This window comes from Cryptomeria japonica, chromosome 5, assembly GCF_030272615.1.
Source record: "Cryptomeria japonica chromosome 5, Sugi_1.0, whole genome shotgun sequence".
NCBI classification, from domain to species: Eukaryota; Viridiplantae; Streptophyta; class Pinopsida; order Cupressales; family Cupressaceae; genus Cryptomeria; species Cryptomeria japonica.
The window spans coordinates 566,771,701-566,794,651 of record NC_081409.1 but is presented as its reverse complement, the minus strand read 5'-3'; positions in this window follow the sequence as shown (position 1 = coordinate 566,794,651).

The following is a 22,951-nucleotide window of genomic DNA, read 5'->3' as shown; positions in this document are numbered from 1 at the left end:
TCAATAGATACTCTGATCAAGTATCTTCGGGTCTCAACAGGTAATCTATTATGGCAAACCTAGATTGCAACAGGCATTTATCATAATGACCTAGTCTCAACAGGGCTGCTATGATTCACCACAATCATCCATCCCACGCACACACTATCAATTGATCAACCAATCAAACACAATCCAATGGACAATTACATCAATTGTCTAAGTCTCAATGAGTATTTTGCTTCAGATACCTTGACTTCATCGGGTAATTACATCAATTGTCTAAGTCACCAATAGGTCACTTTGATTCACTTACTCAAACTTTATCATGTCCAAGCAAACAACTGACATCAACTGTCACACTTTGACTTGATCGGGGCAATTAAAACGATTGCACTCGATTGTTCAACCACTTTTGATCAATTATATATCATCACTCGAAAGGACAACCACCAAATTTTCGCTGTATCTCCTGCATAACCTACAAGTACTCACTAGCTTGCCATTTCTCCGTATTCACTCTATTTTCTTCCATTCTTTCACTGTTATTGCTAATTTCTTCTATTCTACCTCCCCTCCATTTCTTGTTCTTTTTCGAGAGATCGCCTGATTTTTTGAAATTTTTTGCCCCATCTCTCGAGGGGGCATACCACCCACTAAATTGACATTTATGGGGCATTTCTTCACACCTATTTTTCTTTCTTTGAAATGACGTGATAAACTGCACTGTCTCAAAGAGGGGCAAATGTAGTCACATAAATCTGTCCACTTAATTAAAATGAATATTTAGTATTTATTTGATTATTTAACCATCAATCAATAATTAATTAAATTAATATATTTAATTAATTCATCTTAACCCTCTTCTCCTATTAATTAAATAAATTATTCAATTTATTTGATTTAATTCACTTAACCAAATTCAGACCATTAATTAAATAAATAAATCATATTTATTTAATTAAATATTCTCTCACATTTAAATAAATTAATATTTATTTAAATCCCCCAAAATCCCACCTCTCACGTTTAAATAAATTAACATTTATTTAAATCACCTTTATCCTCTACCCACTTGCATTTTCCTACAAATGCAAGTTGCACAATTATTTTAAATAAATTATTTATTTAAATCACCTTTATCCTCCACCCACTTGTATTTTCCTACAAAAGCAAGTTGCACAACTATTTTAAATAAATTAAAATCCTATTTATCCTCACCCACTTGAAACCTTTAATGGTTTCCCTTAAAGTCTTCAAACTTAATGGCTTCCTTCTAGAGTCTTCTCAAACCTTTAATGGCGTCCCTTAAAGTCTTCTTAAGACTTTAATGGTTTCCCTTAAAGTCTTCAAATTTAATGGCTTCCTTTTAGAGTCTTCTCAAACCTTTAATGGTTTCCCTTAAAGTCTTCAAGCATTTAATGCTTTATCTTCCTTTTTCTCATTTAAATAAATTAATATTTATTTGAATATTTACCCAAATGCAAATTACACCATTGAATTGAAATAAATGATTTTATTTTAATTGAATATACCAAAATTCCTCCCACTTGCATTTTCCTACAAAATCCACTTGCATGCCTAAACCCCTTCTAGATTCTTCTAAACCCTTCCTAATTAACCTAATCCATCCCCTAAATATTGTCACATTCCTAAGCAAATTGGAGTCACTTCTCAAAGACTCCAAAGTCTTTGAAAAACAATTAATTCTTTGTGTGTTCAACAAATTAACCTCTAAAGTCTTCCAAACCACTTATGGCTCTTACATGACCATTAATGGTTAATTCCACTTGTACCCATGGTTAAGGACTTTGACCCCTAACTTAGCCCTCATGTAACCCATGTGTCTCTTCAAAGCATTTATTTCTTTGACTAGGGTAACCATCATGTCCCCTCAAGCATTTAATGCTCCTTATCTCTCCTCTCAAGCCTCCTCATGGTGACACTTGTCAACATGGGATTGGGTTGAAAGTCTCACATGGATTGAATATCTTTCAATCCTAACTCTTGTTAAGATTACTCAATCTTAACCCTTCATTTCCCCATTTCTTCTATAAATAGAACCCTTCTCCTCAAGCAAAGAGAAAGCATTAGAGTATTGTTGTTATACTGGTATTAGCATAGAGCTTTTTCATAGCATCACTATCTACACTTGCATAGCATTTTCTTATCATATTCAACCATCTTGAATCTCCATATGGCATCCATGGCTAGTGCTAAAAGCTAAGAGCTGCACTCATTTGGGACTTGGAGAGGGGAGAAACAAGGGAGAAGCATTAAAAGGCATCATGGAAGCATCTTAAGGAGGCTCTTCTCCTTTCTTTTATTTTGTTAAACTTCTTTCATGCTTTTTGAAATCTCTTTTGATATGTTTGGAATAGTTTTTAGTTCTTTGTTTTATTTTTATGGTTGAAACTAACTTATTAACATTGAACTTTGTTGTTGCCTTGTCCCCATTTCCATGACATCAAGTTCTATATCATAACACATATAAATGAAGCATCAACATACATCAATCTTATCCAAATCATGGAATCTTATAAGTTCTAAATCCATAATGCATAAAAATGTACACCTCAAGGTGAAATGATTTCGTAACCTGGTTCAATTACTTTTCTTACCAATCTATCTTTCTAACATAGCCCATCCTATTGAATTATAGCATTTATTAGTAGGGTCAAACATGGTCAACTAAGTTAATCAAAGCTTGGTTGGGGAGGGCCTTACAAACACAAATCTCTCCTCATCATCAATAGTTCTCCATCTTCTGGTTTATTGTCTGATCCGGTGGGGTTCTCTTCCACCACTACTTCACTTCTGGTAGCCTCTATCTTCTTACATTCAAATGCATGACGAACTTCTCCTCCACATTTAAAGCAAGTTACTCTAAATGTCCTCATGTCTTGTCTTCCAAATTTCTCATTTTGGTAATCATCTAGTTCTCTCCTCCAATAGAATTTCTATCCTCCTTCTAGTATGAATTACCTTCTATTCTCACTTCCTTGTCCTTGTTCTAATCTATACTAGTTCCTCTTCCTCTGGTATATCATCTTCCTCCTATAAACCTTCCACCTCTACCTCTATCTCTACTCATGTCTTTTGTTCAATTTCTATTCAGCCTTTAGTGCCTACTGGTAAGCCTCTTCATCACTCTCCAATTTGATCATACTGAGTTCATCTTGTATAGACATCCACAATCCATTCAAATATCTTGCAATTTGTTCAACTTATAAAATGATTCAGTGTATTACTTCACACTAGATTCCTTCTATCTTAGATTCTACAACTTCTAAAACAAATCCACTTGATAATTCATCGGGACAAACTTTGATTTCAACTTAGCAATCATCTTATCCCATGTCTTAATCTTTTCTTTACCTATTCTTTGCCTATCAACTTGGAAGTGCTCGCACCAAAAAGATACATGACCTTTCAATTAAGTACAGGCATATTTCAACTTCCTTTCTTCTACAGTGTTTTCAAAATCAAAATACCTTTCCATCTCCAAGATACAATCCATCAATTCATCTAAATCCAACTTCCCATCATATTTCGGTGGGGTAAATGAGGTTTAGAGTTTTCTCTACTCAATAACCCTTAAAAGTCTTTCTTCATCCGGATCAATTTTTGGTAGGTTCACTTGTTCTGTTAGGGATTCTTCTCCTTCATATTTTCTCACATCCTCAATATGTTGGCCTCTTCTCTGGGTTGTCTCAATGACTTCTAACTGGGCTGGTATTCCTTGCAACATCTCCATTACAATAGGGTCTACATTCCCACGTGCTCCACCATTCCTAGTTCCTCTTTGTGCCATTGATTCATGCTAGTCCTCTGCAATTGCAGGTTGGATCCACAATCCACCACCCTACACCAAAATTTCAAGACACCCAACCTCCAGAATGAAACTTCACTCTGATACCACTTGAAGCAGTCACCGGTGAGGAGGAACCTCAAGGAGATCAGTCCAAACTGGTCAGCAAGAGTAAACACAATAGAAACACACATATATGATGGAGGCAATGCAGAACAAATAGTTTTATTGCATGAAACTTGATTACATCCAACCGGTAACAACCAGGTTACAACATACCAACACACAGGCCTGGTACAATAGGTCACACCAGGACCTTTAATCAAAAGATCTATCTTCTAGGCATAGTCTATCTTTGATTGATCCTAATTGATCTCCAATTTATTACATTCTAAAGCATGATTACAAATATATATATCGATCCAAAGGATTGAGTCAGCCCAAAAGGATCAAAACCTGAAGAACAAGACCAAATGTGCAAAATGAACAAGGATGGCCTCCACCAAGAGATTTCTCTAAAAAATACAAAGGATGAAAGGCAGAAGGTTGACCACATGCATAGAAACATCGAGATTAACATCCAAGGCTCCGCAAGCTTTGGAATGGGTTTCGATAGATCACCAAAATAGGTCTTAGGCAACCGGTAACAAGAAACTATCAAGGAAACTGGTAGCGATATCTTGTCGGAAAGTGATCCAAATGAGACATGGTTTGAAAGAAAGAAATATGATCAAGTCTTCAAGTAGAATCCAATTACACAGGATCCAATGAACCAAAACTGGGACACACAAAAATAACACTAAAACTACAAACAGAAAACAAAATGTTTTGGTTGATGCAAGATTGATGTGAACTGGGGATGCTCATGCATCAAAAAATCAACTAGAAAGATGTAGTTCAATCTTCTTCTTCTTCATCATCAGAGGATGTTGGATTAGGAGCAACAATAGGTGGAGCCACAAGGTCACGAAAGCTTGTGTACCATTCCATGATGTAAATTAGTATAGAATTCATGATCTTCATTAGGAAATGGCTAGCACTGGATAAATTAGCTCAATGACGCTCCATAATGGTCATGCAAAAACCATTGAGAAAGGGAAGCCAAGACACCACCTCACCATTGTCATTATAGAACTAAAGGTTGGAGGTAGTTGGCATGCCTAGACCTATCACTACCATGTGCACAACTTATAGGAGCCCACCCAGATACTATTTTGGAAATAGTTCTTTAGTAAGTTGAACAATTTGAACCTTGGGCTCATCGAGATCTAGCAAGGAGGAAAAAAAAAGGAGGTAATGTCAATATTCATCTTATATCTATCAACCCCAGTGACAAAGTCCTCACCCATAACTCATTTTATTGCTACAATCGCAAGTGTGTGCTTCATTTTTGTCGTCCTCAAAAGGTGATTGTTAGTGATTTCACCAAGGAAAGCCAATTGTGACTTATTGCTAACTAGCCTAATTGGAGTATCAATGATCATTATCTCTTAAGCATAAAAATCACTATGTATGAATGCAACAGTTGCAACCTATAGCAAATTTATAGACTCAACCTAAAGATACAAATGATAGTAGTAAAAGATACCATCATAATGAAAACTTTAGAATATGACTCAAATCATGCACCTAGTGTGTGAAATGAATTAGCAAAAGTGAGTGAGCTAGCAGGGACGGCCTTGGGGAATACAAATTGTCTAACCCAGTGCCAATTGTTATGTCGTAGGGTTTATAAAATGCATCAAATCTAAGAAAATCAAGAAATAAAGCCTCATTTAAAGCCACTCTTTAGGCTACTTTTAATGCAAAGCATTTGAAAAGGGCCATACTTATCACTTGCAGGCCTAGTTTCCTAAAAGGCGGCCTTCAGAGGTGGAATGATCATTCGTTGTAGTGAGGTGGCATTCTCTCATTAGCTATGAATTAATTTTGCATGAAAGTCTTAATCGTTAGCATGCCTAGGATAAAATGCTTAAACCATGTGGTTAACCTAAAAGCAAGTAAAAAGTTGACGATGAAAGGTATGATTACAGGTAGAAAACTGAGAGGGTGGGTGAATCAATTGTCTCAAAAACACACAAATTAAACTTAATCTCAGATTTGATAATTAAGCATAAAAGCATAAATCAACTACATGTCATGAACACACATAACACCATGATTTTTACATGGAAAACCCAGTCAAGCGAAAAACCATTGTGGGAACCTACCCACAATATGATGATAATCTATTAGAAGTATATGAAATATTACAATGGGGAATACACATGCATTCAGGCACACTACCTAGAGCTCACTGCTCACAAACAAAAAAGGGCTACAACCCAGGGAAGACTCACTATCTTACAAACACATTTGGATCACATCAAGAAGATCATGAATTGGTAGAATAGCATCTCCTAATGTCTGGTTATAGTTCTGGTTAAGCACATAACATATTTCTTCTCACACTTCTTCTCTGCCTTCGAAATATTAATACATTATTTGCACATACACTCTGATTCTCATCCACACACACACTCAATTACAAAGATATTACATTTATTTATATATGACATCCTATTTATAAGGTTGAATCAACACTCACAACCTAATTAGAAAAGTATAAGAACACATTCTACAATATCACATGTAGACCAAGAAATGTCAGCTAATACATAACACATACCCATATCACACACCTTGAATGTGAAACACCTCCAATAATTATGCATCAAATATTCGCAACACACTATAGGCATCAGGTCAGCTCACATATGAAGAACACTATCACACTGGAGAAAATCATCAATTACGTGCACAAAGATCAATGTAAACCACCAACACAAAAGGCACATGATCCTAAAACATCCACAAGCATCATGAATTATCACCATAACATCTGCAACAACTAAAATTACTAGAATCATATCATCATTACATTGAACTTTAAGAATACTAACTAGAATGACTGTCAACCTGGAAAAATAACTTGTGGAGCTCCAAACCACAAACCAATTGAATTGAAGATACACATAAATTTCCCGAACACTTCTCCAGATCCAGAGATCAAGATATTACAATGTAGAACAATGTAGATCAAAATAATGAACACTCTAGCATCACTAAAGAACAAAAAAACCAGCCACAACATACATATCCATAAATCACTCAAATCTTCATGTGGACCTCTAAAAATTATATTGAATCATCTATACACAATCCTCTGAAAACCCTTTAATCTACAAACTCTGATCATCATCATGCTAAACAAACCAACTCATTAAACTCACTACATTACTATCATAGATAGATAAATATATAGACATCAATGACAACACATCTCTTAGATATCACTTAAGCACATATTTGTAGCATATTAACAACAATATCCCCCTTTGGCATTAATGGAAACATATGATGTGAAAAACAATCAATGTCAAAGAAATCAAAAACTCTCTCATATTATTCTCCCCCCTTTCATTACTCTCTCCCAATATTGTTTTTCACATGAATCTATCTCTCCCTTTGACATCAATGGAAAAGGAACATATTTGTACCACAAAATACAATAACTGGCTCAAAAAACTAACTTACTAACTACTCCCCCTGAGTATCAGCCTCCGCTCATCAATCTAGATCACAAGATATGACTGTGAAATACACCAGACTAAGATGCATACCAATGCATATTAGTTTTGATGAGGGGCAATCACCCCTAGCTTTTCTTTGACATGCTCCAATCCGACTTCCTTCTCATTTACCTTATCTCTCAAAAAGTGAAACTTTATTGATATATGAGTAGTCTTTGAATGCAACACTAGATTCTTAGAAATGTTGATTTTACTCTAATTGTCGTAGTAAATAGCAATTAGCTCATCATATACTACTTTGATATCCTTCAACATCTACTTCATCCAAATTACCCGAGTACAATTTTTAGAAGCAGTAATATATTTTGTCTCTACAATAGATAAAGAAATAGAATTTTGTTTTTTTCTCAACCAAGAAACCAATCTCTTTCCAAATAAAAATGCAACACCACTAGTACTCTTCCAATCATCCACATCTCCTACCCAATCAGCATTAGTAAAAGTACTCAAAGTAAAATCATCATCTTTAGGATACCATAAACCAAAATCAACAATTCCTTTCAAATATGTGAAAATTATTTGAATGGCTACAACATGACATTCCTTAGGATCAACTTGAAATCTAGCAATAGGAAAAACATTCATGATATCTAGTCTAGTCTGAGTCAAATAGAGTAATCCATCAATCATAGATCTATATTTGGTTTGATTTTCTTTAGGGGAATCATCATCCTTAGTCAACTTACATCTGGTAACCATAGGAGTTCCAAATGACTTTGTATCATCCAAACCAAACTTTTTTGTCAATTATTTCACATACTTGGTCTGGGATATATAGATCCCTTTATCTAATTGAGTAATTTGCAATCCCAAAAAAGATTTTCATCTCTCCAATTATAGACATTTCAAATTCATTTTGCATCTCATTAGCAAACTCTTTGAACAAACTATCAATTCCTCCAAAAATAATATCATCAATAAAGAATTAAACAATCAGAATGTTATCATGATCAATCTTGAAATACAGATTACTATCAGTAGTACCTTTGTTAAATCCTAGCTTCAGTAGATACTTATCCAATCTGGCATACCATACTCTCAATGCTTTCTTTAATCCATTTAATTCTTTCTTCAACTAGCACACCATATCTCCTTGATCAGTCAATAGAAATCCATCTGGTTTCTCTATGTACACTTGTTCCAATTTACCATTTAGGAGTGTTGACTTGACATCCATTTGATAGACTAAAATCTTTGTAAGTAGCATAAGTAAGAAATAATCTAACAACTTCAATTCTCACCACCAGAGCAAAAGTCTCTTCAAAATCAATTCCTTCTATATACACATAAAAATTGGCTATGAGCAATTAAATAAATATTTAATATTTATTTAATAATTATTCTTCTATTAAATAGTTAATTTGAAAATATTAATTTATTTAATTCATTTTCATGTCTTTCTATTAATTAATATTTTATTAATTAATTCATTTATCCTATTCCTCTAATTAATTAAATATCTAATATTTAATTATCTTCTCTAAACAATTAAATATCTAATATTTAATAGTTATTCTCCTATCCTATAGTCTCAAATATTTAATAATTTCTTAAATTATTTAATCTTTCTTATCCAACTCACTTTTCATCTCCACTTCATCTTCCCTTTGCCAACTCATCCATCATGTGGCTAAGGAAATTAATATTCCTTAAATATTAATTCATCATTTATCTCCAACTTCCAAAATTCAATGAATATTGTGTACTACACATATTTCATAATCATTTCCTATATTCTCTCCAACACCCTCTACATCTTAGGAAGGACTTGAGTCCACTTGTCCTCCCATGCCTAAATTTCCTCCAACCATCCCTAGATTCTCTCAGTCAGCAACCCAATCAAGGTGAGATGAGTGACACTTGTCTTCTCCTTCCTCCTTTTTCTCAACCTTCACCTTTGCTCATAGCCATCCAAATCTATAGATCTGATCATGACCATTTATCTAAGCCACATCATCTCATCCTCTCAAAATCTATAAAATCAAGAGCTTCAGTTGAGAGAGAGTTAGACTTCAAGAGACTTCAAGTGCATTTTTCAAGCTAATCATATGCATTTGTGAGTTTTAGTTTTGAAGAAAATAGCAAATAGCAAATAGCATAATCATTTTAGCATAACCATGTAGTATTTGCATATCATAGTATCAATTAACTATAAGTTATCAGTCCATTCTTCATATGTCATCCTGGAAGCCATCAGTGCATTATCTGAGAGTACACCATCTGCAACCAAGTATAGTGGAGTTAGGACACAATCAGACATAAGCCATGAAGGTAATATCAATATTTTATTTCATATGTATTTCATGCAGATTCATTAGTTGAGTTTGGATTTCCTGTATATATTTCCATTTGTATTTTGTGAAGCTAACTTATTGCAGGTAACATTCTGAGGATTAAATTCAAGTCAACACATTTTGGCACCCACCGTGGGGCTCATAAACCTCACATATACTTTTAAAAATATCGCAAATAGTTAAATTAACGCATTTTTAATGCAAATTCATGCATGTGTGAATTTTGACAGCGCTGTTCTGTAGGTTAGCGCATTTGCCTTCTAGGTTCGCACATTTGCACTATAGGTTAGCGCATGAGCATTCTAGGTTAGCGCTTTTGTCTTAAAATCTGAGCATTTTCATGACAGGTTAGCGCATATGTCAAAGAAATCATGCTTTTGTATCCATAGAGTAGTGCTTTTGTAGTCTAGGTTAGCACTTTTGATCAAAAAGATAGCACATATGTTAGATTAGCACTTCTATTTATAAAACTGACAAAATTTTCTTGCAGGTTCGAATGTCCAAGAAATCAGATTTTTCAGATTACTAACATGCATGTGCAGGATGGCATTTAAGGAAAATTTTATGCATTTCATCATCTAGTTAATTAAAAGTCTTCATTTGCGAAGTAATATATCATATCTTGTTCATCTAGTTTAACTAAGAGGATGAATTGATAGCATGCAACTTGCATTTTAGTATTTTCTTCAGAATAGTTGCAAATAGACTTTTAAAAGGGCTAAAATGAACACCATTCTTGTTGGAGCAACATCTCCAAATAAGACTTAGCCAACAATTGCTTTGAAAAGGTTATAAAGAATGCTTGTATTCCATGTCTCAAAAGTGGTAGGTATATGCTCTCCCCTTAATTGGGTGACCAAAAAAAGCCAAACCCACTCTTTTACGCTTTCTTTACTTTCAACCAATTAAATCCTTTAGAGGGCTTGCCTTCCCGAGCTGCCTTAAGGGGGCCAGTGAGAAGGGAATGACCTAAAGTGGAAACGGGCTAATACCGAGTCCTTCCAATCCACTATAAATAAATCATGTTTGTGACGAAAGTCCCAAACAACATGTGCTAATAAGTTCATATCGACACTATGTTTCCCCATAAACCCTATGGAGCATAACCTCTATAGGTTGGGAACCTTCTGTATTTACAAAGCTGAAAGTGCCACATCTATGGCCACATGACCGGAAGCCTTTACTAAAAACCACATGTACTAGTTACCAAAATCCTTCTATTTGTTGGCGCAGGAGGTCGGACCTCTAAAGCGGCTCACATACATATGGTTCTTAGTAGAGATATAAAGTTTGCCATGGGGAGTTTTCATGGAAACTAGTGCTTGGCTACCCTAAAGAAGTGAGTGCCAAGGGTGGATCCAGTGGGGTCAAGCATCTAAATATCCGCTTTGAATAGCGTAGCCTCGAGGGAAACCCCACGTGAGATTCAACAATTATTGTCTCAACCTTCCATAGGGATTGTACTTGCTTGTGCATTTTATTTATTAGACACTGTGTCTTCTATATCTGTAACATTTTCCAAATGGTCAAAAATTGAAGAAAATTATCATCTACAAATGAGCAAAAATCCAAAAAATAACTGAAAAAGTTTGATTGAAAAGAGGAATACAAAAATTTTCCAACACTTGAAACGCCAAATTAAAATATCAAAACATCAGATATCAAAATAATTCTTGAAGTAGGTTTTGTCTCTAAACTATCATGTATTTTCAAACTAGCTCAAACAACTAGGTCACTAATCCAATAGGTTATACCCAAAAGGTTCTATAAACATTAACATTCAACAAGCTATTGATTCAAACATCTTAAGTGCAAAAATCAACATCCTTGTCAAGTTTCTCATCAAGATAATCAAATCCTCTATCACAAAGCTTGATCAATCTATAATAGGTTCCTAATCTTGGATATATCTTTCCTATTTTGAACCTAGGTTATATCAAAACTAGAATCACACCAACATTGGAATCAAACAAACTTGTGAATTGCCAAATGCTTATATGAATTTTAAGTATCACCTTAAGAAAAGAAAACCCAGTTATAAAGCTACTCAAAAAAGGATAAGATTCTTGTATATCAATTGCAAGATCTTATTGAGACATGGGACATTCCTACATCGTTTTTGTCACTACCTACATGGCTGCGGTACAGAATTTGATGATGAAACTCTACAAAGACGTGCCTTTCAACAAAGAGACACTTTATTCCAACGAACAAACAATAGTGGTAAGATCAACAAAGTATATCTTCCTAAACCAATAATCACTTATTGACTTTGTTCTTTGGAACTTTCAACAACTTTTGAAATAATCACATGCCAGTTTGGACTAGAGCCCAACACAAGCAACTTAGAAAACAACAACAAATGGAGGAAGAAGATACTCCTGCATTCCACACTTTTGGATTTACTGTTATTGACGAAGAAGCAGTCACTAGCACCATTAGAGACGTTGAGCAAGATTTCAAATTTGATAGGCTAATGGAAAAATTGTTAGCAAAAGAAAAAGAAAAATATCTCTTGATGTTGGAAAAATCTAGAGCTAAACTACCACAAGACTTTAACATAGAAAGCTTGAAACAAGATGTGGAGGCAAGTAACACCCAAAACACAGATGATCCAAATAACAAAGACGTAAATAAAGAAAGTCATGAAGAAACAAGGAAAGAAAAGGATGACATAAGAAAAGGGCGTAGTGATAAGAGAACTCACGAAGAAATAAGGAGAAACTATAATCCATTGTCAAACCTTACTCAACAAATACAAACTCTGCAACAACAGATACAAGATATGCAAAATGGGATGAGCTCCAAGAAATATTCATTAGAAGATATATGCCCATATCCTTTTGATAAAAATTTGAATATGATACCATTTCTGCAACATTGCGAGATTCCTAAATATGACAAATACGATGGAAAATCTAATCCTCAAGATCACATTAGGGAGTTTTATACTATGAGCATGTAATTTTCTCATGATGAAACTTACCTTATGCATCTTTTTCCTAGGAGTCTAAATGGACAATCAATGGAGTGGTTTTCAAGATTACCATCTGGAATCAAATCCTTTGAAGAACTTGTGAATAGGTTTATTTCACAATAATCCTACAATATAAGGAATGAAATATAATGCTGGATCTTTGCAATGTTAAACAAAATAATGGTGAATCCTTTATGATTTTCTTACAACGATGGAAACGCATGTTTAATAGGTATCCTCGAGATGTACCTGATCAAGAAAAAATGGACATATTCATTGCTAATCTTATCAGTGAAATGAGTTATCGACTAAGGATGCAATGTCCTCCCTCTTTTGCCAAAATGATCAAAATGATGAATACTAAGAGGGGGGGTGAATTAGTATCCCAAAAATCACTATACATAAACACTTTACTAGTCTAGTAGTAAACTGGTAAAATAGTTTAGCAAACAAACCGGTTAGCACACATGTAAACCAAATAGCAAATAATGCATTCACCCACAGAAGCACAAACACCATAACACAAGATATTTTGATGTGGAAACCCAAATGGAAAAAACCATGGTGAGATGAAACTCACAAGCAACTATCTACAGAATAGGAACCAGACTGGTTAAGGTCAGATTGGTTAAGGTCATACAATGTTCTTTACCAGAACAGATCCTATTAGGAATCTCAATATTTGTTAGGAGATAAGTCTGATTAAAGACTACCTTTCTAGAGGATTTTAGATCCACAGATGTGAACCACCTTGTTAGAGGATTTACAAAAGGCTTTTTGGGCCTACCCGGTTAAGGGCTTCAGACTTTTCGAAGATGTGAGTAATCAACAAGTGAGTGATCTAGCAAATAGCACATATTGCTTGGTTAGATCCTTGATAGCTCATTCATAATGCATTCCAACATTACTTCAGTCTTCAGCACATTCACACTCTACCTCTTCTCGCAGACCTGAACTTCTCTTCTATATTCACACTTACAGAAACTCATCAACCACCTTAAACCCTAGCAACAACCTAAAACCCTAGACATGATGTCCTTATAAAGGAATCTGATTTCATGTCGGTCCAATAGGATTACAATACAATTTCCTAGGTTCAATGCATCTAGACATATTTGGTAACATGACACAAAAAGCACCGCCAAAGTGTCAGCACCGCAAAAAAATTGGTGGATGGTAACTCATCACAAAATGTCGGTTGGTAACTCATCATAGAGTATTACCGGTTCATACAAAATACCGGTTTAAGCAAAATACTGATTGTCGATTTGACAAAATGAAGACTGGGAAATATGAGTTGTGCCACTTCATTCTTTTGTACCGCTTGAGGTCCTCGAACCACTTGGGGTCTTCATACCACTTGAGATCGGTAAACACTCTGCAAAACACCGATAGTCTAAAGACTATAATACATCATACTAGTTGGAACAAATACCGGTTGAGCTTTAACCCATACATACAAAGAGTGATCTCAAATCAAGTGTGTTTCCATCAATGACAATTACAGCATCAATCATAAAAAATGCCAACAATCTCCCTCTTTGGCATTGATGGCAACAGTTAGGAAAATTTTTGACATCTAAGTGTTTTACAACAAAAATGTGCCATAATCAAAATTACTCCCCCTAAGCATATACACTATCCCTTTTGTAGAAAATACAATGTATATTACTCCTTAATAGAAATAACATGAAAGTATACATCAAAACATTCAAAATTTATACTTCTCCCTCTTTGCCAACAATAACAAAAGTATTGCAGACTAACCCCTATTTCATTAGTATTAAAATAATAAGTGTTTATGACAATAAAGAGTAAAACTTGTCAAAAACTAATTTAAAGTCCTGCAAAAATTGCTTCATGGATAAGGACCATGAGTCAAGCAGGGAGGTAGCCACCTCTTTCTTTGTCTGCATCTGGGAGACCTATTCTTTCATGGCATCTATCGTGCTCATCTCTTGAGTGACCGTTAGGGCATCAAGATTTAGATAGCATTTCTGGAGAATTTGCAATCTTGGCAGTAGGACTAGTTGAAGTTCCTACAAATTTTGTGTCTGGTTTCTTATCTCTGCCTCTAGTTTTGCAGACTAAAGTTGAAACCAGTGAGAAGTTTGGCCATATGTGGAGAAGGAGTCATAGGGCTATGTGCTAATAAATGACTATATATCAGTTTGCAGTTTGTCCTTCTCAGTGAGCACATCATCACAAAATAAATGAGGTTGGCAAATCTTGCTGAGTAGTAGATTGCCCTCATCCATTACATCTCTAATTTCCTTCTATGCCTTCTGAAGATCTGACCAGAGCTCTATTAACTTTCTCACCAAAGCAGTGTCCAGAGCCTTTTGAAGTTCCTTCTTGGAATTTGCTTCTACAACCTCTTCTAGGCTTTGTACCTGGTCTTCTACAACTGTGCATAGGAGCTTCAATTGTGCAAGTTAGGAATCGGTACTAGGAAGGTTCGTATCGAGTATCAAACCGGTAAGAGTGTCCACCGCAGCTTGGATCACATCTTGCTCCTTTTTCCTCCTTATCACTTCCAGGCACTCTTGAGAAAGTTTAATGCTCTGCAAAAACTCTGATTTGTTTGTGGACTGGAGGTCAATGGGACTAGTAATGTCAGTCGGTTTAGCCTGACTACCGGTTGCCATTGGGGTCTCCACCTGTGTGCTTTTTACCGTTGCTTCCTTGTCCTTGGCTTTTTGCTGATCTTCTTGAGCCTTCCTCTACTCCTCTTCTTCTTTCTTTCTTTTCTCTTCTTCTTGTCTCTTCTCTTCATCTTTTTGCTTCTTCTCTTCTTCATCCTTCTTCTTCTCCTCTTCCTTCTTCCTCTTCTCCTCTTCCTATTTCTTCTCTTCCTCTTTCTACTTCTCATCTTATTTTCTTTTATCCTCTTCCTTTTTCTTCTTTTCCTCCTCTTTTCTCTTATCCTCTTTCTCTTTCTTATTTTGCTCTTCTTTTCTCTTATCCTCTTCCCTTTTCCTCTTTTCCTCTTCCTTTCTCTTATCCTCTTCCTTTTTCCTCTTTTCCTCTTCCTTTCTCTTATCCTCTTCATCTGCCTACTTCTTCTTTTCTGCTTCCTGTTGTTTCTTTTCTTCTTCTACTTGCTTCTCCTATCTTATTCCTTCTAATGGTGTACCCTGAGTAACATTTTCACCATCTAAAGCATCAACATCAATGGGGTCCATTTGTTCTGTGATCAGTTCTTCTTCACTGTTATACACCTCATCCGATTTGCCAGTTTCTGGTTCTTTCTCAGCTTTCCTATTGGCTTCAGCCACTTGATGCATCTTAAGAGCTTCTTGAGAATGAGTATGTGTATCTTTGATCACTTCATGAACCTTTCCTTCTAGTAACAACAGTCTTCTTCTTCTCATGAAGAAGAGGCCTTTGTATTTATTCATAACTTTGAAAAGTTCTGAATTTGATACATCAGGAAAATGTTGAGAAAATATTTCCTCCCTCATTTCCTGTTCCTTTTCTATGGCAATGCGCCATTTATTGTCTAGAGAATTATACAAAGAATCCAGTGTCTCAGATATAATTTCTGAAGGCGACCAGTCATTAACACACAAATACTCAATGATTTCCTATTCAACTTCTTCCTTTTCATCATCATTGAAGTCATCAAAACAATCAATTAAATAATTCAACACTTTTCTCCTAATATTCTTTATAGTTCTTTGACAATGTGTCAAAGGTTTGTAAGAAGAAATATCAATATTTATCGATGTAGATGATGTCGGTTCATTCTTTGTCTTTTTCTTCATTTTCCTAATCTTCTTAGGCGGTTCTTCTGACATGGTTTCTTCTATGTCCAGTGTATTGTTTTTCATCTTCTGCTTACTCTCAAGGACTTTGGCAGGTGCAGCTTTTGGTTTCTTCTTAGATGGTGACCGCTTGGTCACTTTGGGACTAGCTGCAGTAACTGATGCCGATGCTAAAGGCAACCTTTCCTTTCTTTTCTGAGGGTTCTACAACTGGTGTAACCCTTTCCAAATAGGTGTCAGTTCTCTTTGCCTTAGGATCAAGGGGTGAGGCGATTAGGGTAGAAGCATACCCATCCAGCATATCATTCATTACCTCATAGCCCATAGGCTCCACTTCTTCCTGTCTAGGCTCAATGACCTTCATTATGTACTCATCCACTTTGATGGTGAAGCAGATGTCTTCCTCATAATTTTTGACTATATCACTGGATAATCTTATCCTTTGGCTCATCTTGCATTTGAACTCATCAAAGTATTAGTTCAGCACTTCTAGATAGCCGGTTCCAACCACTTGTAAGATTTCCTTGATTTGTTTTGTCACCGTTTGGTCGGCAGACCACTGAATGTCACCTACTCCTGGAAAATAGCCTTGGAAGTAAAAGAACAACCCAACCACTAGTTGTCCAAACTTAAATCTTAGTGCATTGTCCTGTTTGATCAAATTAAGATTCAATAGAATTTGTCTTTGCATACAAGTGCACAGATCAAATGATGCATCTTCCTTGATCATCTTGTAAGTGGCATTTACCGCTGTAGTAGAGAGATAATTAATTCTACTCATAGAGAACGTCTGGTAACCTATCACCATGTAGGCATACTTGACTAGATCATCCTTAATTGAGTTGACAGTCATTCCACGTGAGTCACTCACTAAACCGGTGAGCTTGGACATTACAGTCTCGCTGACCTTCCTTAGGGCTGGCACTTCCCCTGTGTTACAGAAACCGGTGATGGCATGAATCACTTTTGGTGTGATATCATGCATCTACTCTAGGTGCATCTTATCACTGTGTACCCTTCTTAGAATAATGTGAATGTGATGATCCAAAAATTCTTCAAGAAAGTAAACTACAATGTGAAGTTTCTTCTTTTCCAGAATGCTGAATTCTGGTTTAATCTTCTTATCCGTTCCGTAGAACAGGCTCAACTGGGAATGGATCACAAGAGACCCTAGGTCTTCAATTTTGCAGTCTATGTAATCGGAAATGCCTTCTTCTACTATTACACCAGTAGGTACTTGAGATAGGGTATTGTATTTTGACTTTCATTGAATGAGGTCCATAGAATCAATGGGTGCACTAGAGCTATCATGTGATGCAGAAGCCATGATAAACAAAGAATTATGAAAAATACCTTCGTAGATCAAAATTTAGGGCTTCACAATTTGAACTACACTTCACACTCCTTTGGTTGTAGAGATACCGCTTTGCATTCTACACTCCTCCAACAGATGTTTGCTTCAGATTCTTCTTCAGGAATTTTATAAATTCTTTGAATCGTAGTGTAAATCGCTTTCCTTCACTCTGCACTTGAAAAACTTCTTCGCTCAAAAAATGATAACTGAGAAATGATTTGAAAATTCCTTTTAAACAGGTTCTCCACCTACCATAATAAATGTTCCAATATTAGGGCGTAAACCCTAATTTGCCTTTTACCATTTCTGGTTTTCTGCCGACTGACAGGTATCTCATACCGGTTAAGGTCTTTTACCAGTGTAAACCAGGGGTTCGAAGTATTTAACCATTTTCTCCCCCTAAGCTTTTTTTATGCTTAGTTTGTCGGTTCCGTGATTTCCACACTAGGTGTAGAAACCGGTTCTTCTTGCAACACTGCTAGTTTCTTTTTCCAGGTTTTGTTCATATCCGCTTGAACAATTTCAATATCAATCTTTCCTTCTGGAGTGACCGGTATGTCATCCGATATGTTCTTTCTTGTTCTACAGAATCTGGCAATGTGACCCAATTTGTTGCAATGATAGCAGACCATTCCAGGTGCTCTCCAAGGTCCATTATTCATGTTACTGTTCTTCCTCCTACATGTTGCAGCAGTGTGACCATGACAATGCCAAATCAAATAGTTTCTCTCCATCTGGTTGCCACTTGATAGCCACCACTTCCTGACTAATGATTAAAGGTATTAAATAGGTTGTGATTCCGGTTCACAAAAGGTTCCGGACCAACTCCTTGAGTCCTCTGAGGATATCTTCTAGTGTTGTTCATAATAGATCTGCATTCAGATGCTCTATGCCCAAACTTTTTGCATGCATAACAATTACCATTGAACTTATTGGATCTAGGTACATTGTTTATAAAGTAAGGAAAATTATTGTAGGCTTTGGTCCTACACACATTAGTAGTATGTCCTTCTTTAAGATAGTTAAAGAAAATAGGTTTGAACTTTTGCTTACCTTTACCTTTGAATGCCAGTTGCTTCTTTGATGCTTCAGCATTTGCACCAGAGGTCTCTCCTTGCTCATGGTCGGAGTAACCAATTCCATCAGTATTCTTGACTGGTTTGGCCAATTCAAGGTTTTGCTCTAGATTAATAGTACTCTTGTTGAACTTAGCAAGTATTTCCTTTGACTCAGAGAGTTCTTTGGAAATAGAAGAATTTGTCTCCATCAAGTTTGCATTCTCAGAGATGGCTATGTTCAGTTCTCCTTGTATGTCTTCCTTTTCCACTTTTCTCTCATGGAGTTGAGCGGTTAGGGCACTGATTTCTTGCTTCAGCTTGGATATTTCATGATCTTTGTCTTTTAACAGATCTTCAGTTTTCCTCCGGTTCTCAAGCTCTTGGCACATTCAAATAGTCAATCCTTCCAACTCTTTTCTCAGGTTGGAATTGGATTCATTCAACTTTTCTACTTCTTTAATTAGGGCTTCCATGTTCGCTTCATCAGAAAAACTATTTTCAGATAGCTCCATCAGTTTTTCAACATGTTCTCTCCTTTTTGCCTGAGAGGCCTTATATTTGACCATAAGATCATCATAGGCTTGCTTAGACTGAGTGAGCCGATGAGTAAGTTCCCTCACAATGTATTCCCCCATATCTCTTTCTAAGTGGTTATACTTATAGAAAGGTTGGCTCTGATACCAATTGATGAATACTAAGAGGGGGGGTGAATTAGTATTCCAAAATCACTGTACTTAAACACTTTACTAGTCTAGCAGTAAACCGGTAAAATAGTTTAGCAAACAAACCGGTTAGGACACATGTAAACCAAATAGAAAATAATGCATTCACCCATAGAAGCACAAACACCATAACACAATAAATTTTGACATGGAAACCCAAATTGGAAAAACCATGGTGAGATGAAACTCACAAGTAACTATCTGCATAATAGGAACCAGACCGGTTAAGGTCATACAATGTTCTTTACCAGAATAGATCTTATTAGGAATCTCAATCTCTGTTAGGAGATAAGTCTGACTAAAGAATACCTTGCTAGAGGATTTTAGATCCACAAATTTGAACCACCTTGTTAGAGGATTTACAAAAGGCTTTTTGGGCCTACCCGGTTAAGGGCTTCAGACTTGTCGAAGATGTGAGTAATCAACAAGTGAGTGATCTAGCAAATAGCACAGATTGCTTGGTTAGATCCTTGATAGCTCATTCCTAATGCATTCCAGTATTACTTCATTCTTCAACACATTCACACTCTACCTCTTCTCGCAGACCTGAACTTCTCTTCTATATTCACACTTACAAAAACTCATCAACCACCTTAAACCCTAGCAACAACCTAAAACCCTAGACATGATGTCCTTATAAAGGAATCTGATTTCATGTCAGTCCAATAGGATTACAATACAATTTCCTAGGTTCAATGCATATAGACATATTTGGTAACACGACACAAAAAGCACGGCCAAAGTGTTAGCATCGCAAAATAATCGGTGGATGGTAACTCATCATAAAATGTTGGTTGGTAACTCATCACAAAGTATTACCAGTTCATACAAAATATCAGTTTAAGCAAAAAACCGGTTGCCAATTTGACAAAATGAAGACTGGGATATATGAGTTGTGTCACTTCGTTCTTTCGTACCACTTGAGATCCTTGAACCGCTTGGGGTCTTCATACCACTTGAGATCGGTAAACACTTTCTGCAAAACACCGATAGTCTAAAGACTATAATACATCATACCGGTTGGAACAAATACTGATTGAGCTTTAACTCATACATACAAAGAGTGATCTCAAATCAAGTGTGTGTCCATCAATGAAAATCACAACATCAATCATCAAAAATGCCAACACGAAAATGGTCTAAAAAATAGAGAATGCAATGGTAAAGAAAGGGGAAGTAAAACTTTACAATAATTCATACAACAAAAACAACAACAATGACAAACACAAGTTCTGGTCAAAGAATAGCAATGTCAGCAATGAAGGGAATGGCGATAATAGTACTATAAAACAACAACAACCAATTTTGAATCTATCAAGTCAAATCCCAAGCAATAACAATCCAAAAAACAATAAAGCCAAGTCTTTTTTCTCCAATCCGTGGAGGAAATTCACAAACATTGGAGAATCTTTGGAATTAGCTCTAAAAACTTTGCTTGCTAACAAATTGATTGTTTTTCTAGAAGCAAGAAGTTATGAACCACTAGTCAAGCCCAATTGGTGGAATGACAATCATTTTTTCAATTACCATTGGAATAAAGGACACCTAACAAATGATTGTCAGAGATTGAAACACCTTATCCAAGATCTAATTGATAATGGAACTATTACAGTGGATAACCATAAGACAAACGAATCACACTTGGCTTTCAAAACTCCACTTCCAAATTATGACAAAGGAAAAACCAAGATGAATTACACTTATACATATGATGATATGGTAAATGTGATCATTGTTAACAAAAATTCATCTTCAAAACCAATAAATGTTATCACGAGAAGCAAAGCAAAGGTTACCTTTCCAGGTATAGAAAAAGACCCAACACCTAATCCACAACAATATAATTTAGTGGAGCAATTACAACGAATACCCGCTCAAATATCAATTTTGGAACTTCTCAAGGTTTCACCTATGCATAAGGAAATTTTAGAGAAAGCTTTAGTGAAAACAACAGTTTCAAAAGATTTGTATGTAGATCAGTCCCAAAACATGGTAGGACACCTCATAGCTCCACATTGGTTATCATTTTCTAAAAATGATGATGCATCCTTACAACATCCTCACAATGCTCCTTTACATGTTGAAGTCTCCATAAATAAAACTCATGTCAAACATGTGCTCATAGATGGAGGAGCTGGCTTAAATATTTGTGCATTAAGTTTGATAAAAGCTTTGGGATATTCAAAGAATGCAGTAGACCCAAAAAATATAATAACCATCAAGGCTTACGATGAAGCAGAACATTCTTCTAAAGGAACTGTTGTGCTACCAATAACGATAAGACCTGTAGAAAAGGATACATTGTGTCAAGTTTTAGATTTGAACCTCTCTTACAACATTCTTCTAGGAAGGCCATGGATTCACAAGATGCAAGCAGTTCCTTCTACATATCATCAATGTGTGAAATTTCCTCATGAAGGAAAAGAAATCACTATAATTGCAGATTCCAGTCAATATTGTAATAATTTGAAGCCAACACAAGATACAAGAGTTCCACATAACATAGAATCAGTATATCCTACCAGAGAAATTCAAGAAAAGTTATGGGAAAATTTTGAAGAAAAGCTCAAAATAAATGATGAAGGAATGGGAAAATATTCTTTGCATAATTTTCCACTTTCCCCTAAGTCATATGGAAAGCCTACAGATATTCAATCAAAACCATCAGAAAGATCAAAACATATGTTTAAAGGAACATTTGTTAGTGTTGGAACTCTTATAGAGGAAAGTGAAGACAAAGACATTCTCGCTTGGTTATACAAGGATGAAGACAAAACTATAGCAAAGGCAGCAAAAGTCAATATTCCCATAAAACAATATGGCAAAGGATATGGAATCATGCAAAAGATTGGATATGAAGGAAAAGGACCAATTGGTAAGAAACATCAAGGTATTTCAGAACCTATTTGTCTGCACTCACAATCCACAGAAGATAAATCTGGGTTGGGATATCTAAAGTCTAATCAAAAGCAAAATAATCATCAACAACAAAAATGGAGAAAGAAATCGGTTTTGAAACAAGAAAATTGGCAAGAAAAGCTACATCAAGTGGTCGAAATAGTAACCAATAAACAAAAGAAGCAAGAAGAACATGAAAAGAAAGAGGAGGAGATTATCATCCAAGGTGACGAAAAATCTTGTCAACAAGTTCTGAAAATACAAACAAAGGCAAAACTTGAATAAGATATTCCAGAAGCAGTAAAAATAGAGATGACAAAAATCAGAGAACTTTTTGCACCATATGACATTCCAATATGGTATAGTGGAGTAATCTTAGATCAAGATTCAGAGACAGATTCCAATGAATATGAATGGGCTCTAGATGTCTTATGTACTACATCAAGTAAGGAAAACAAT